Consider the following 14,717-nt stretch of genomic DNA (forward strand, 5'->3'; position numbering starts at 1 on the left):
ACACTCTTCCTATAATGTTGTTTCTTCTTTATGCTCTCCCTGTGTATATTCCACCCAAGTGATTTTTAGTTCTCCAAAATTTGATACAAGACTTTTGTGGGGAGGATGTCGCCCAGTCTGAAATGCCAGACCCTTTACTGACGGTAAGCAATATGGCAGCATTCAGCTTCATAACAGTCTTGGCTACTACTAAGCCACCTTCCTCAACAGGGTACTTGAACGAACCAGGTGTTCCTTGGATAATCAATGGATCTAGACTGAGGAACAGATGTGTCACCTTCCAATAACCATCCTTACCTGGCTGCCCACCTTGCCATTGATACACCACCCCACTGTCTCTCCCACCCTCCAGATATGGAAATCCTTATGATCACAAAATTTAATTTCCTCACAGACTTCCCCTCTTACTTCATTTTTATTTAACCACTCTTTTCGACTGAGCTTAGACACAAAAGGCATTCCATCTTTGGTTTTCTGCAGGTATTTTTCAGCTCAGGTACCTGGTGGGAACTGGGAGCATTCGCTCCTTTGCCACATTACACACTACTTAGTAATTTGGCCCCAAAGAGGAATGGCACTATTTCCAGGTTCATCACTTTCTATCCACTGGTCGTTTTGATGAACCATACCACAAGGAGTCTACCCCTTTCGAGCATCTTTGTGTCTCATCCCATACACCTGAACATACTGTATCCCAACTGTATGAGCTCAACCTTGAGAGCTTTGACACTTTCTTATTGAGCTTTACCCATATGCATGGGACAATCAACTGGGCCAAAATCTGTAAATTGGCTCATGTTTGTGCTCAGAGTACAGATGTTGTGGAGAACAAGCTGCTTACGCATGATGCCACTGTCCGGATGTCCTAAGTAAAATGCACATGGGTGTCTCCAATATTTGGTGGTAATGTCCCGCACTCCGATCTAACAGAGCCGAAGTGCTTAGGATCTCGGCTGAAATTCTTGGTGAGGCAATACCCTCTAACCCAAAACTTTGGCTTTTCCATTTGAACCACAAAATATACGTTATGGTAAGAACTTACCGTTGATAATGGTATTTCTCCTAAGTCCACAGGTTCCACAGGATAATTAGGCAAGAAGAACACACATGCACACCCTTCCATACAAGAAGGAAGAGGTTAGGGAGTAGAAGGATCCTCAAATCAGGTGCATCAGGGTGGGATCCCTGTGGAACCTGTGGACTTAGGAGAAATACCGTTATCAACGGTAAGTTCTTACCATAACGTATATTTCTCCGGCAGGGTCCACAGGTTATCCACAGGATTACAATGGGATTTCCCAAAGCAATTTAGTGGTGGGGACGCTCCTGATTGGACAGGAGTACATTGCGCCCGAATTCAGCGTCATGAGAGGCAAAAGTATCCAAGGCATAATGTCTAATGAATGTGTTAATGGAAGACCATGTGGCTGCCTTACATATCTGTTCTGCTGAAGCACCAAGTTGTGCTGCCCATGAAGGACCTACCTTACGAGTAGAGTGAGCAGAAACATTAGCCGGAACAGGGAGGTCAGCTTGAGCGTATGCTTCTTAAATCGTCATTCAAAGCCATCTTGCCAGCGTCTGTTTAGTAACAGGCCATCCTCTCTTATGAAATCCGTAGAGAATGAAGAGAGAATCTGTATTTCTGATGGCACTGGTACAATCCACGTAGATCCTTAACGCCCGGACCACGTCCAGCGATGCATCTCACGCAGAAAGTCCCGATACCTGAAAAGCAGGGACTACAATTTCTTCATTAAGGTGGAATTTAGATACCACCTTAGGAAGATACCCAGACCTAGTTCTAAGAACTGCTTTATCTAGATAAAAAAATCAGAAAAGAAGAATGACGACATGACAGACCTCCTAAATCGGACACTCTTCTAGCTGATGCCATAGTCAGTAGAAAGAGAACTTTAGCTGTCAACCATTTAAGATCCACTTTATTAAGTGGTTCAAACGGAGCAACTTGCAAAGCTTTAAGGGCTAGACTTAAGTCCCAAAATGCTGTAGGAGGCACAAAAGGAGGTTGAATGTACAGCATTCCCTGGAAAAAATAACACACATCCTGTAAATTGGCAATTTTCTTTTGGAACCATACAGTCAATGCTGATACTTGGAACTCTCAAGGAAGCCACCTTCAAACCTTTATCCATACCTGCCTGAAGGAAAGCTAAGACCCTGGAAACTCTGAAGGATTTCGGGTCCATACTTCTCTCACTGCACCAATGAATATAGGCCTGCCATATTCTGTGATAAATACGAGCTGAGGAGGGTTTCCTTGCTCTGAGCATTGTTTGAATTACCCGATGTGAGAATCCTCTTGACTTTAGAATAGAGGTTTCAAGAGCCACGCCGTCAAAGACAGTCGATCCAGATGTCTGTGATAACACGGACCCTGCCTTAGTACATCTGGACGTTGAGGGAGCAGAATTGGAGCATCCATCGACATTCTCTGCAGATGTGTACCAATGCCTTCTGGGCCAAGCCGGAGCTATTAGAATCACGGCACCCTTTGCTTGCTTTATTTTCCTCACCACCCTGGGAAACCGATATGCCAGATGAAAGTCCCATTTCACTGACAAGGCGTCCACAAAGATCGCTTTGGGATCCTTTGTTCTTGACCCGTATGCGGACACTTTGTTGTTCAGACGGGACGCCATGAGATCTAGCTCTGGCAATCCCCACTTGTCTATTAGAGTCTGAAAAACCTCCGGGTGTAGAGCTCATTCGCTTGCCTGAATGGCATGTCGACTGAGAAAATCCGCTTTCCAGTTGAGGACTCCCAGAACGAATACAGCGGACAAGGCTGGGAGATGGGAGTTCTGCCCACTTTATTGCTGTTTGGTTGCGGGTTCCTCCCTGATGGTTGAGGTACGCTACTGCCATTGCATTGTCCGAGCGGATCTGGACTGGTTTTCCTTGAAGAGTGTCCTTCGCCTGAATCAGTGCCATGTATATGCCCGAAGTTCCAACAAGTTTATTGGCAGGCAACTTTCTTCTGTGGTCCATTGTCCCTGGAACCATAATTTTCCGGACACTGCTCCCCAGCGCTGAAGACTGGCATCTGTTGTCAGGATCTCCCAATCTGATATCCAAAAGGGTCTTCCCTTGTCTAGATGGGCTGTCTGTAGCCACCAGGCTAATGACTTTCTTACCTTTACTGGAAGTACCATCGTCTGTTTTTTTATTGTCTGATGTACTCCATTCCATCTGGCCAGAATCAGACGCTGCAGAGGCCTCGAGAGGAATTGTGCATACTCCACCATGTCGAATGTTGACACCATCAAAGCCATTACTCGCATTGCTGCGTGAATTGATACTATTTGACTGTGTAACAACTCCTGAACTTTTCACTGTACCTTGGATATCTTGTTCCGAGGTAAAAATACCTTCAGCAGACTTGAATCCAGTACAACCCCAAGTGAGTCATACATTGTGACGGAACCAGAAACGACTTTGCCCAATTAATGAGCCACCCATGCTTCTGCTGACATGTTATTGTCTGTTGGAGATGGCACAGGAGCAATTCCTGTGATTGTGCCAGGATTAAAAGGTCGTCGAGGTATGGAAAAATTCTTATCCCCTGCTTGTGGAGATAAGCTGCCATGACCACGATAATCTTGGAGCATACTCTTGGGGCCGTGGCTAACCCAAAGAGTAGGGCCTGGAACTGAAAATGCTGCTGGAGAATAGCGAACCTGAGATAACACTGATGAGACCGTGCTATAGGAATATGTAGGTAAGCATCCTGAATATCCAGGGATACCATATAATCCCCTGGCTCCATGGCCAAAACTATGGAGCGTAAGGTCATCATGTGGAACTTCGGAACCCAAATATATTTGTTTAGCATTTTGAGATTGAGAATGGGCCGAAAAGACCCATTTGGCTTCTGGACCAAAAATAGGTTGGAGTAAAAACCATGACCCCGTTGTGTCGGGGGTACTGGAATGATTACTCCTGACTGAAGCAATTTCTGAACTGCTTCTTGCAAAGCCCTGGCCTTTGTCTCTATCCGAGACTGGTGCAGAAGAACCTTCGAGGAGGATGCTTCTTGAAGGGAAAAACATAACCTAGAGATACTGCTTCCTGCACCCAGGCATCTGTCCCTAGGATCCCTCAGGTGGAAGCCCACACCATCGGGCTGATGGCTTATCATCTGGTTTGGTAACTGGCCCTCTGGTAGCCCACTGCTTTTTTGATTTCCCAAACTTATTGTATTGGGGCTGTTTGCGATCACTTTTTCCCTTTGGTTTTCCTTGAGACCGAAAGGGCCAGAAGCTCGGACCCCTAGGTCTGGGGTTATATGTGGAAGGAAACTTGACCTTCTTGGAGTCTGCTTCTGACTCCAGATTATCTGTCAATTCTTTACCAAACAGAATATTTCCCGAAAAACGCAGATTCCAAAACTTTCTTGGATTTTGAATCAGCTTTCCAAGTACGTAACCAAACTGCTCTGCGAGCAGCTATCATTGAGGCTGATGCCCTAGAAGCAATAGTACCCATATCTAGTGCAGCTTCTTCCAAGAATACTGCTGCTTGTTTAATATGGGCTATATAAGATGCCCAGGCAGCCACTGCCTTTGCTATCCAAGCAGAAGCCATGGCTGGCCTTATGACTGCTCCAGACAGGGAAAATATGGTTTTGAGAAAACCATCCACTCTCCTATCTGTGATATCATTTAAAGATGTTGATGACAAAGGCAATATAGATTTTTAAACTAATCGAATCACGTGTGTACCTACCTTAGGAGCTACCTCCCTTGTTAAACAGTCCCCGGCTGGAAAAGGATAATTAGAATCCCATTTTTGGGGAATTCTATATTTTTTGTTGGGTGTTGCCCAAGCCTCTTCCATAATTTCCGTCAGTTGGTCTGACCCTGTAAACTCAGTCTTAACTGTCTTGGGAGGTTTAAACACAGGTGCCTTGGTTTTTAACACAGGCTCTGCTGAATCTTCTAAGGACAGAATGATCTTCATTGCTCTAATTAATTCAGCTACATCCACTAAGCTGAGAGCTTCTTCCTCCTCTTCGTATACTGAAGCAGAGTAAATAGAGCTTTCATCATCCGATGAATCATCATGTGTAGCCTGTGAAGGTGAAGATTTACTTACCATCGGTTTGTCAGCTTGTTTCACTTGAGAAGCTGGCTGGGGGAAATGATATACCGTAGGTAGGGAGCTGCATGTATGGGTACCCTATACCTGGTACCGAAGCTGTAGGAATTACCCGTTCAGCTATACTGGACAAAGTCTGTGCAAACATAGCCCAAGGTGGATCCATCTGTACCTGATGTTGTACAGGGATCTGCCTTGTGTTCTGCTGAAAAGCAAAACAATTTGCATATAAACTATCCTGAACCAGATCCTGAGAGGATAATACAGTTTTGCAAGACAAACATGATATGAGTGTTGCTGTGAGTGTACCTGTCACATTTGCCGCTCTTAGACATGATAAATAATCAGCACTTTCAAAGTGCACTACACAATTTGTGACTGTAATCACTTTAACCTTCTAAAATGATATCAATCTGACCCTACCCATGCACCAGCATTGAGGATCAGAATAAACCAACTGCCAAACACATACTCAAGTCAGCAATCACACTAGCAGTCAGTCACGTTATATATTAGTCATATGAGCATATCATCAACTACAAACACTTTTTTTAAAGTATGTAGGCGAACATTAACTGAATCCTGTATAAACAGATCTAACGTATTCAGACGCAATGTGAAGAAACCACAGTAAATGTACACAGACTCATATGCAATAGGCACTTAACTTAACTATTCGTACTTGACAAAGTAGATAGAAATTTAGTGCTGTATAGCCCGTACTCAGAGTGGTGATCGATCAATACGTTAGCGAACGCTGAGTGGATCCAGACGCTACTAGTGTACACTGCCGCTCCAGGAACCTATAGCGGACACAGACACTCAGTGAACACAGACACACCGGTCTTATGGTAACGTTCAGTGAACACAGACGCAGTGATCACACAGCCAGCCGCCTATGATGCGACCGGATCTCCCGTGGAAGCGCTTAGTGAACACAGACGCAGCGACCTATGCTGCGACCGAGACCCCTCTGGTAGCGTCTGAGACGGAAGCGAGGAACAGTCCATGGCGGGAGACTCGACGGAAACTGGTCATGAATCGGGGGGGAGGGGTGACCAGGAGAGCGTCCGACTCCCCACCGCTGACATCAACCCTAGGGATCGCGGCCTCACGCTATTCCTGGTGCCTCCGATCCCTAAGGCCTAGCGCTGGAGCACCCGTAGTGGCGGCGCATCAGCTACTGTTTGGTAGTCTCCTTCCAAAACAGTGCGGCTGTGTCCGTATTCCATCTACTAAGCGGAATCGATGCCTTACCTTCCCTCCGTGCTCTGGCCACAGCCTGGTAACATCTGATGGACCTGCTAGAATATCCGACACAGACGCCCGCCGAAACAGCACTGTACTCATGGGTAAGCGTTGTCGCGACCCGGCGGAGAGTTGTTGGAGCGACTATTTCCAATATGCGTATAAGACACTGGGGCAGATGTATTAACCTGGAAAAGGCATAAGGAAGTGATAAACCAGTGATATGTGCAAGGTGATATAGGCACCAGCCAATCAGCTCCAATATGTAAATTAACAGTTAGGATCTGATTGGCTGGTGCCTTTATCACCTTGCACATATCACTGGTTTATCACTTCCTTATGCCTTTTCCAGGTTAATACATCTGCCCCACTGTTTGGAAAGATCACTCCAAAAAAACACGCAAGACTATAAAAATAAAATAATAAAGTTTGGGCTGCTCGTGAAACCGCAACCCTCTGACCATGGTCCGGCACCTGCCGCACCAAACAAAAAACTGATTTGCCTGAGCCAGGTGGCGGGATATATGGATGAGCCCGTTGCATCCTGGGAGGACTGAAAGCTTGTGATCATTTGGTGCCAATCCGCTGTCGCTCCATCATATCCCATTGTTATCCTGTGGATAACCTGTGTACCCTGCCGGAGAAATGCAGGTTGCCAATAGCAAACCGCAGGTATTGCTGATGCGACACTGCAATAGGTATATGGAGGTAAGCATCCTGTATGTCCAGGGATACCATATAGTCCTTGGGCTCCAAAGCCAGAAGAATAGAGCCAAGAGTTCAAATACGGAATTGGGAAACTTTCACAAACTTATTCAAAGACTTGAGGTTGAGAATGGGCCGGGAGGAACCATTCGGCTTTGGAAATAGGAACAGCGTTGAAAAGTACCCCCTGCCTCTCTGAGTCAGAGGCACCGGCACTATCACTCCTGTGTCTAGGAGGGATTGCACCAAAGGATGGAGTGTTTTGAGTTTTTGCTTTCACCGGATCTGTAGGTACGTTTGTCAAGCAAAACTGTCGAGGGGCTTGTTTCTTGAAAGATGGCATATCCGTGAGCGACGACTTCCCTTACCCAGGCGTCCGAAGTGGTCTGTGAAAACCATAGAGGTCGGCCTCCCACCCTGGGATCCCCCAGAGGGAGGCCCAGCCCGTCATACGGCAGGCTTATCTGTTTTGGAAGCAGGCTGACGGGCAGCCCAGGCACGTTTAGGTTTGGGCTTAGTGGATTTGGAAGAGCGAGCCTGTTTCGGGCATGCCTGACCCTCTGCTTTACCTGGAGGCCGAAAGGAACGAAAGGAAGTACTCTTAGCCTTCTGGGCCGAAAGTGTAGCACTAGGTAGACATGCAGTCTTAGCTAATGCTAAGTCAGCAACAATCTTATTGAGGTCTTCCCCAAAAAGTATGTTTCCCTTAAAAGGGATCACCTCCAAGGTCTTTTTAGAATCCAGATCTACAGACCAGGACCGCAACCAGAGAATCCAGAGAGCCAGAATAGACGTAGTAGACGCTTTGGCCGCCAGGATACTTGCATCAGATGCCGCCTCCTGAATATGAGAGGCTGTAATAATGTATAAAAGACACTGCCTAGCATTATCATGAAAATTAAAGACGGTAGATCTGCTTCAACTTCCTGAACCCAGGCCTCAATAGCTTTAGCAGCCAAAGAGGCTGCAATAGTAGGCCTGTGTATAGCTCCAGGAAGAGTGTAAATAGACTTCAAGCTACCCTCCACACGCTTATCAGTCAGTTCCTTCAGTGAGGTGACAGTAGTGACAGGCAGAGCAGAGGACACCACCAGACGCGCGACTTGCGAGTCCACCGGCAGCGGTGTTTCCCAATTTTTACTTAACTCTGCAGAGAGGGGATAACGAGCTAGCATCTTTTTAGACAGTGAGAATTTCTTTCCTGGATACTCCCAGGATTCCTAACATATGTCAACTAAGTGGTCCGAGTGGGGCAAAACTAATTTAGTAACCTTCTGACGCTTGAACTTATCTAGTTTCTTAGAGGTAGCTAGAGGTTCTTCGTCATCATCAATTTGAAGAATCAGCCTGAAAGCCTCCAAGAGGTCAGGAACATCCACTTGTGTCATAGATTCCCCATCAGAAGAATCTGCATCAGTGTCTGAGGGGTCAGTATATGCACCATCTTCATCAGATGAAGTATCTGAAACATGCGTGGATTGTGAGGAAGTAATGGCCCGCTTAGATGACCCCTTGGTCTTAGGTGGGCGAGGGTTAGGATTTTGCTCAGCCAAAGACTGATTTAATTGCTGTAACAGAGGACAGAGTATCTGCCCATGGCGGATTAACTGCAGGGACAATATGTGGCTGTAATGGCACAGGAGTTCCCATAGTTACTAGCATAGTCAGTAAATTAGAAAATGTAGCCCACGGCGGGTCATGATTTGCCCACGTTGCTGTAGACTGACTGAGGGGTATAAAACCCCCAGTACCCAAACCCTCAGCTGCAGTATTCTCCTCAGAGACATCCATGGCAGTAGCACTGAATGTTGAAGGACCAGCCATAGAATTATGACACTGTTTAGCGGACATTATATGAAAGCGTAACCGTAGGGCAAAATAGTACAATATAAGCAAAGTACCTGTCAGAAATCCCCCTGTATAGTGTGACTGCAAGCAGAGCACACACGGAGGATTTAAGAGGTATATGGTGACTGTAATACACAGAGAAAAATACAAAAAGAGTATATCTTGTGAAACACTATATTATATGAGAACCCTGATGCATTTATTCCCCCTTAGGGTACAGAATATAGGGATAGCAGTATATGTGAGATAAACGGAATGGAAATCACACAGCCACATGTACAATGCAGAAATTATTACAAACAACAATAAAACTGCACTGGTCTAGCAATACTAAGTAACTGCACTACAAAGTAAAGAATATAGATATATAGATATATAGATATATATATATATATATATATATAAGATTTTACTCACCAGTAAATCTATTTCTCGTAGTCCGTAGTGGATGCTGGGAACTCCGTAAGGACCATGGGGAATGGACGGGCTCCGCAGGAGACTGGGCACTCTAAAAGAAAGATTAGGTACTATCTGGTGTGCACTGGCTCCTCCCACCATGACCCTCCTCCAGACCTCAGTTAGGATACTGTGCCCGGAAGAGCTGACACAATAAGGAAGGATTTTGAATCCCGGGTAAGACTCATACCAGCCACACCAATCACACCGTATAACTCGTGATACTATACCCAGTTAACAGTATGAAATATAACTGAGCCTCTCAACAGATGGCTCAACAATAACCCTTAGTTAGGCAATAACTACATACAAGTATTGAAGACAATCCGCACTTGGGATGGGCGCCCAGCATCCACTACGGACTACGAGAAATAGATTTACCGGTGAGTAAAATCTTATTTTCTCTGACGTCCTAGTGGATGCTGGGAACTCCGTAAGGACCATGGGGATTATACCAAAGCTCCCAAACGGGCGGGAGAGTGCGGAGGACTCTGCAGCACCGAATGAGAGAACTCAAGGTCCTCCTCAACCAGGGTATCAAATTTGTAAAATTTAGCAAACGTGTTTGCCCCTGACCAAGTTGCAGCTCGGCAAAGTTGTAAAGCCGAGACCCCTCGGGCAGCCGCCCAAGATGAGCCCACTTTCCTCGTGGAATGGGCTTTTACTGATTTAGGATGCGGCAATCCAGCCGCAGAATGCTCCAACTGAATTGTGCTACAAATTCAGCGAGCAATAGTCTTCTTAGAAGCAGGAGCACCCATTTTGTTGGGTGCCTACAGGATAAAAAGCGAGTCAGTTTTCCTGACTCCAGCCGTCCTGGAAATATCAATTTTTAAGGCCCCGATTACGTCAAGTAACTTGGAATCTTCCAAGTCCCTAGTAGCCGCAGGCACTACAATAGGTTGGTTCAAGTGAAAAGCTGATACCACCTTAGGGAGAAACTGGGGACGAGTCCTCAATTCTGCCCTATCCATATGGAAAATCAGATGAGGGCTTTTACATGACAAAGCCGCCAATTCTGACACACGCCTGGCCGAAGCCAAGGTCAATAACATGACCACTTTCCACGTGAGATATTTCAAATCCACAGTTTTAAGTGGCTCAAACCATATGTGATTTTAGGAAACTCAACACCACGTTGAGATCCCAAGGTGCCACAGGAGGCACAAAAGGGGGCTGAATATGTAGCACACCCTTTACAAATGTCTGAACTCCAGGCAGTGAAGCCAGTTCTTTCTGGAAGAAAATCGACAGAGCCGAAATCTGGACCTTAATGGAACCCAAGTTTAGGCCCATAGTCACTCCTGACTGTAGGAAGTGCAGAAAACGACCCAGCTGAAATTCCTCTGTTGGGGCCTTCCTGGCCTCACACCACGCAACATATTTTCGCCAAATACGGTGATAATGGTTTGCGGTTACTTCTTTCCTGGCTTTTATCAGCGTAGGAATGACTTCCTCCGGAATGCCCTTTTCCTTTAGGATCCGGAATTCAACCGCCATGTCGTCAAACGCAGCCGCGGTAAGTCTTGGAACAGACAGGGCCCCTGCTGTAGCAGATCCTGTCTGAGCGGTAGAGGCCATGGGTCCTCTGATATCATTTCTTGAAGTTCTGGGTACCAAGCTCTTCTTGGCCCATCCGGAACCACGAGTATCATTCTTACTCCTCGTTTTCTTATTATTCTCAGTACCTTTGGTATGAGAGGCAGAGGAGGGAATACATAAACCGACTGGTATACCCACGGTGTCACTAGAGCGTCCACAGCTATTGCCTGAGGGTCCCGTGACCTGGCGCAATATCTAGTTTTTTGTTTAGGCGGGACGCCATCATGTCCACCTGTGGCCTTTCCCAACGGTTTACCAACAGTTGGAAGACTTCTGGATGAAATGGGGACATGTAGGTAAGCATCCTTGATGTCCAGGGATACCATGTAATCCCCCTCCTCCAGGCTTGCAATAACCGCCCTGAGCGATTCCATCTTGAACTTGAATTTTTTTATGTATGTGTTCAAGGATTTCAAATTTAAAATGGGTCTCATCGAACCATCCGGTTTCGGTACCACAAACAGTGTGGAATAGTAACCCCGTCCTTGTTGAAGTAGGGGCAGCTTGACTATCACCTGCTGGGAATACAGCTTGTGAATTGCCTCTAGCACAGCCTCCCTGCCTGAGGGAGTTGTCGGCAAGGCAGATTTGAGGAAACGGCGGGGGGGAGACGCCTCGAATTCCAGCTTGTACCCCTGAGATACTACTTGAAGGATCCAGGGATCCACCTGTGAGTGAGCCCACTGATCGCTGAAATTTTTGAGGCGGCCCCCCACCGTACCTGGCTCCGCATGTGGAGCCCCCGCGTCATGCGGTGGACTCAGAGGAAGCGGGGGAAGAATTTTGATTCTGGGAACTGGCTGACTGGTGCAGCTTTTTCCCTCTTCCCTCGTCTCTGTGCAGAAAGGAAGCGCCTTTGACCCGCTTGCTTTTCTGAAGCCGAAAGGACTGTACCTGATAATACAGTGCTTTCTTAGGCTGTGAGGAAACCTGAGGTAAAAAAATTTCTTCCCAGCTGTTGCTGTGGATACGAGGTCCCAGAGACCATCCCCAAACAATTCCTCACCCTTATAAGGCTCTATGTGCCTTTTAAAGTCAGCATCACCTGTCCAGTGTCGGGTCTCTAATACCCTCCTGACAGAATGGACATTGCATTAATTCTGGATGCCAGCCGGCAAAATATCCCTCTGTGCATCCCTCATATATAAGACGACGTCTTTAATATGCTCTTATGTTCGCAAAATAGTATCCCTGTTTGACAGGGTCACAGACCACGCTGCAGCAGCACTATCTGCAGGTCTCAGTCTAGTACCTGAGTGTGTAAATACAGACTTCAGGATAGCCTCCTGCTTTTTATCAGCAGGTACCTTCAAAGTGGCCGTATCCTAAGACGGCAGTGCCACCTTTTTTGACAAACGTGTGAGCGCCTTATCCACCCTAGGGGATATCTCCCAGCGTAACTTATCCTCTGGCGGGAAAGGGTACGCCATCAGTAACTTTTTAGAAATTACCAGTTTCTTATCGGGGGAACCCACGCTTTTTCACACTTCATTCACTCATTTGATGGGGGAACAAAACACTGCCTGCTTTTTCTCCCCAAACATAAAACCCTTTTTTAGTGGTACTTGGGTTAATGTCAGAAATGTGTAACACATTTTTTATTGCCGGGATCATGTAACGGATGTTCCTAGTGGATTGTGTATATGTCTCAACCTCGTCGACACTGGAGTCAGACTCCGTGTCGACATCTGTGTCTGCCATCTGAGGGAGCGGGCGTTTTTGAGCCCCTGATGGCCTTTGAGATGCCTGGGCAGGCGCGGGCTGAGAAGCCGGCTGTCCCACAGCTGTTACGTCATCCAGCCTTTTATGTAAGGAGTTGACACTGTCGGTTTATACCTTCCACCTATCCATCCACTCTGGTGTCGGCCTCACAGGGGGCGACATCACATTTATCGGCATCTGCTCTGCCACCACATAAGCCTCCTCATCAAACGTGTCGACACAGCCGTACAGACACACCGCACACACACAGGGAATGCTCTGACTGAGGACAGGACCCCACACAGCCCTTTGGGGAGACAGAGAGAGAGTATGCCAGCACACACCAGAGCGCTATATAATTTAGGGATTAACACTATATTGAGTGAATTTTCCCAATAGCTGCTTGTATATACAATATTGCGCCTAAATTTAGTGCCCACCCTCTCTTTTTAACCCTTTGAGCCTGCAAACTACAGGGGAGAGCCTGGGGAGCTGTCTTCCAGCTGCACTGTGAAGAGAAAATGGCGCCAGTGTGCTGAGGGAGATAGCTCCGCCCCTTTTTAGCTGACTTTTCTCCCGTTTTTTTATGGATTCTGGCAGGGGTATTTATCACATATATAGCCTCTGGGGCTATATATTGTGATATATTTGCCAGCCAAGGTGTTTTTATTGCTGCTCAGGGCGCCCCCCCCCCCCCCCCCCAGCGCCCTGCACCCTCAGTGACCGGAGTGTGAAGTGTGTATGAGGAGCAATGGCGCACAGCTGCAGTGCTGTGCGCTACCTTGGTGAAGACTGATGTCTTCTGCCGCCGATTTTCCAGACCTCTTCTTGCTTCTGGCTCTGTAAGGGGGACGGCGGCGCGGCTCCGGGAACGAACACCAAGGCCAGTTCCATGCGGTCGATCCCTCTGGAGCTAATGGTGTCCAGTAGCCTAAGAAGCCCAAGCTAGCTGCAAGCAGGTAGGTTCGCTTCTTCTCCCCTTAGTCCCTCGATGCAGTGAGCCTGTTGCCAGCAGGTCTCACTGTAAAATAAAAAACCTAAAATAAACTTTCTTTCTAGGAGCTCAGGAGAGCCCCTAGTGTGCATCCAGCTCGGCCGGGCACAGAAATCTAACTGAGGTCTGGAGGAGGGTCATGGTGGGAGGAGCCAGTGCACACCAGATAGTACCTAATCTTTCTTTTAGAGTGCCCAGTCTCCTGCGGAGCCCGTCTATTCCCCATGGTCCTTACGGAGTTCCCAGCATCCACTAGGACGTCAGAGAAATAAATATTATATATACACAATGCACAGTAAACACTGGATGTATATCCCAGGGTACTTGTACTAAATAGCCCTGAATGTATGCACTTGATCTTAAATAACACTGTCTAAAAGACATGTAGAATACTTAAGTGTCCTGTAAATGCACAGCGCTGATGTTGCAGGCAGCTTTACAGAGGAGACATTGCCCAGCAGTCCAAAAGTCAGCTCAGCATGTGTGTAATGGCGCCCAAACGCTGACCGGAAGTGAGGGAGAGAGAGATGCAGCTCTAGGGCGGGAACATTAGCAGCAGGGACGTGCGGTGAGCTAAATGGCTCAGGAGGTACTGGCTTGCACCAGAGCCAGATTTACACACAATATATGAGCCAAAGGGTACATCTGGGCATTATACACAGGTACAGTAGTATAAATGCCTGGAAATTTTGTGAGTTTTGATCAGAGATGTGCGGAAAAGATAACCTGACTTTTTACTCCAGAGTTTTGGCTATAAAAATGATTGAAATATCTTCTTTGCATTATTCTAAACAAATTTTGTATTTTTCATATACTTTATACAGTCAAACCTCTGGCACAAATGTTAGTATGACAGGAAAGGCTCTGCCTCACCCCACCGCACGTCACTGATTAGCAGTAAATGGCACCTGGGGCTGGGGGAGGGGCTACAGGTCAGAGCCTTATCCCGTTGCTGGACTTCACCATCGGGTACTGTGGGCCTTAGCAAAACGTCTCCTAAAGACCGCGCCAGATCGCGATTTCCAGCGGGTCCCGCCTGGGG

The 14,717-nt window shown here is 46.9% G+C and overlaps 1 protein-coding gene across 6 annotated transcripts in view; it reads right to left on the reverse strand.

Moving 5' to 3' along the window:
• Positions 1 to 14,717, reverse strand: part of ANKS1A (ankyrin repeat and sterile alpha motif domain containing 1A) — a 599,988-nt gene that overhangs the window by 406,514 nt on the left and 178,757 nt on the right. The window lies entirely within an intron of this gene.

The sequence above is a fragment of the Pseudophryne corroboree genome, chromosome 2 (genome assembly GCF_028390025.1).
Source record: "Pseudophryne corroboree isolate aPseCor3 chromosome 2, aPseCor3.hap2, whole genome shotgun sequence".
In the NCBI taxonomy this organism is placed as follows: Eukaryota; Metazoa; Chordata; class Amphibia; order Anura; family Myobatrachidae; genus Pseudophryne; species Pseudophryne corroboree.